This window comes from Gekko japonicus, unplaced genomic scaffold, assembly GCF_001447785.1.
Source record: "Gekko japonicus isolate JY-2015 unplaced genomic scaffold, Gekko_japonicus_V1.1 scaffold5317, whole genome shotgun sequence".
In the NCBI taxonomy this organism is placed as follows: Eukaryota; Metazoa; Chordata; class Lepidosauria; order Squamata; family Gekkonidae; genus Gekko; species Gekko japonicus.
The window spans coordinates 48,751-52,359 of record NW_015160380.1 but is presented as its reverse complement, the minus strand read 5'-3'; the positions used below and the strand labels follow the sequence as shown (position 1 = coordinate 52,359).

Sequence of the window (3,609 nt, the reverse complement as noted above, 5' to 3'; positions counted from 1 at the left end):
TTGTTGTTCAGTCGCACAGTCGAGTCCGACTCTTCGCGACCCCATGGACCATCTCCCGCCAGGCTCTCCTGTCTTCCGCCGTCCTCCGAAGTTGGCTCAATTTCATGTTCGTTGCATCGCTGACACTGTCTAACCATCTCATCCTTTGCCGTCCCCGTCTTCTTTGACCTTCAATCTTTCCCAGCATCAGGGTCTTTTCCAGTGAGTGCTCCCTTCTCATTTGGTGGCCAAAGTATTTGAGCTTCAGTTTCATTATCTGGCCTTCCAGGGAACAGTCAGGGTTGATTTCTTTGAGGATTGACTGATTTGTTCTTCTTGCAGTCCAAGGGACTCTCAAGAGTCTTCTCCAGCACCATAGTTCAAAAGAATCTAGTTGGCCTGCATGGCCCCTTACCAACTCTATGATTCTATATCTATAAATAACACTTTACCACTGGCTCTTCGCAACACAGGGACAGTTACCATCTCTGCACAGGACAGTGCACAGAGATTCACTCCAGCCCCTATACAGGGATAACATTAACTCTGAAGCAGTTCTAAAGATACGAAGAAATAACCAAGATGCACAATAGTACTAAATATCGAGCTGTCATAGCACTTTGTCGATAGCGAAAACAAAATTTCAAGGAGAATTACATTAGGCAGGTACCGCAGAGGCAAAACTGTACAACTCTCACCTGGTAGAATTCTGATATCCACAAGAGAAGACGTGGGCCCCTCTTTCTGCCAGGATGCCTTCCACGTTGGGTACCACGAAATGAAGGCCTCCTTTTGGCTGGTCCAGAGAAAAGATGATGTGCACTTTTAGGGCCTTTAGCTCTGTAGCAATAAAACAGCAACCACACATTGAAGCTCCTATTTATTTATAAGCTTACTTCATTTATAATCCACCCTTCTCGCTGACACTCACTTAGTGGAAGAGGTTTGCCACATTAATGTATCAACTGCTTTTAATATTCAGCATTACAAAAGCCATCCAGATTAACAACTGGAGGAGGAGGGAGACTGAAATACAATTGTTTGTGAAGAGAGAAGAAGAGATTGGATTTATACCCTGACCTTCACTACCCAAAGGAGTCTCAGAGCGGTTTACAAACTCCTTTCCCTTCCCCTCCCCATGACAGACACCCTGTGAGGTAGGTGGGGCTGAGAGAGCTCTGACAGAAACTGCTCTTTTTCAAGAACAGCTGTGCCAGAACTATGGCTTGCCCAAGGTCATCCAGCAGGTGCAAGTGGAGGAGTGGGGAATCAAACCCGGTTCTCCCAGATTAGAGACCACGCACTTAACCACTACACCAAAGCTGAGATCTTTGAAGATAACCTATGACTCCCAACTGAAAGACAATTTTCTATACAGCAGCTCTTCACTGGCATTGCTGTTTCCATCGGCGGCCCAGCCACAAACTGCCCACATAAAAAGATTCTGGACTGGGGTTCAAAATCTGTAAGGCCTTTAAGAATCCACAGGGTCTCTAACAATTTACCATCGACTTGTTTCCACAGCTCTGACGGCACCTTAATACACAGCTCTCCGTTTCCAGCATCTGGGTCTACAGCACTGACAGCGGCAGCATAAGCGTTGGAAAAGTAGTTGAGGTTTCTCCTGCAACAAGAAAAACTCAATGGTTTCTTCAGGTCAAGATTATAAGGGAGTCGTTACCGGCTAAATATCAGGAGAAACTTCCTAACTGTAAGAGTGGTTGAGCAGTGGAACAGTCTGCCTCGGGAGGTGGTGGGTGCTCCTTCGCTGGACGTTTTCAAGCGGAGGCTGGATGACCATCTTTCGTGTATGTTGTAGGTATGTAGGGCTATCTTTCAGCTATGCGCCTGCAGAGTGCAGGGGGTTGGCCTAGATGACCTGCAAGGTCCCTTCCAACTCTAACATTCTATGATTCTATGATTCAAGCGGAGGTAAAGAAACAGGTTTTCAAATGAAGTTCTCACTACGTTGGAGATAAATATCCAGTAAGACAATAAGACACAGCTTAAAACGGCCTCAAACAATAAGTAATATAGCACTCTATAGCAATGAAGCTACAGAATCAGAAAAGCACAGGCCTTCTGAAAGAGGAGGGTCCCACCTCCCCTCAGAAAAGCTTCAAGAATCGGACTGCTTGCCCTGACCTGGATAGTCCAGAGAAGCCAGATCTTGTCAGGTCTCAGAAGCTACGTAATTGGCAAGTAATCGGGAGACCTCCAAGGAATACCAGGGCTGGGACGCAAAGGCGGGGAATATCAAGCCACCTCTCGGAAACATCCTAGCCCCACTAGGAGCCACCAGAAGTCGTCACCATGTCGTCATCAGGGAAACTGTCCCCAAGTCACGGAACAACAACAGCAAAGACTCAGTCGCTGGACCCACATGCTTTTTGTCTCTTTCAGCACGCATTTATTTATTCATTTTATTTAAACTCAGCTTAGAGGGAACACTGGCTGGGACGCAAAGGCGGGTAATATCAAGCCACCTCTCGGAAACATCCTAGCCCCACTAGGAGCCACCAGAAGTTACCATGACTTCCAGGCTCGCAAGTGTGCACATAGACCTTTTAAGAAAGAATTGGACTACTTCAGAACTCATCAGGGAAATTGTCCCCAAGTCATGGAACAACAACAGCAAAGACTCAGTCACTGGACCCAAATGCTTTTTGTCTCTTTCAGCATGTATTTATTTATTAATTTTATTTGGACTTTTAGCCTGCCCTCCCCCTGTGCTGCAAGGCTCAGGGCGGGTAACAAGTTAAAATGATACTACAATTAATGATTAAAAACAAATTAATACAGTAGTATTTATTTATTTAGATTTTTTTTTTAAGCAGGGCTTAGGGAGGCTTACGACAAAATTAATCAATAATAACCAAAAATAATAATCAAAATAATAATAATAATAATCAAAAATAAAATCCGATGGCGACTTAGGCACTAACAGCAGTTTGTATCTGAGTGCGGTTGTGCCACCTGTGTGCTTGTGAAGTTGGTACAAATGAGTGGCGGGGGAGGGGGCGGGAGAGGCCAATTCAGACGGAAACTTTGCTTGCCTCAACCGTATGCCTGGCGGGACGTTTCCGTCTTACAGGCCCTGTGGAACGGAATCAAATGTGCCCATGGAGCAGAGCCTGCCCGCCATCTCTAAATACTAACTTGGATTGTAGGAAAAGAGGTGATCTCTGAGGATGTGTGGGACCCCCAGTCACTGTGGGCACTAAAGAACCAACAGGGAGAATTGGGTCCAAGAGCCAACTGGGAGCCGGTGTGTTTACTGCGGTGTAAGTAAAGGTAGAGGTTCCCTTGCTCGAAAGCCAGTCGAATCCGACTCTAGGGTTGCGGTGCTCATCTCCGTTTCCAAGCCGAAGAGCCAGCGCTGTCCGAAGACGTTTCCGTGGTCATGTGGCCGGCATGACTAAACACCAAGGCGCACGGAACGCTGTTACCTTCCCACCGAAGCAGTACCTCTTTATCTACTTGCAATTTCTTGCTTTCGAACTGCTAGGTTGGCAGGAGCTGGAACTAGAGACGGGAGCTCACTCCGTCATGCGGCACACTCGGGTCTCGAACTGCTGAACTACTGACCTTCCACAGCCTGCAGTTCAGCGTCTTAACCACTTGAGCCAC

General features: G+C 46.7%; 1 long non-coding RNA gene across 1 annotated transcript in view; it reads right to left on the bottom strand.

Moving 5' to 3' along the window:
• Positions 1 to 796: 796 nt before the first annotated feature.
• Positions 797 to 3,609, bottom strand: part of LOC107115947 — a 10,066-nt gene continuing 7,253 nt past the window's right edge. The window contains exons 3-4 of the long non-coding RNA XR_001482691.1: positions 1,485 to 1,603; positions 797 to 819 (exon numbers count right to left, since the gene is read on the bottom strand). This is a non-coding gene — a long non-coding RNA (uncharacterized LOC107115947). The remainder of the gene's footprint in view (positions 820 to 1,484; positions 1,604 to 3,609) is intronic.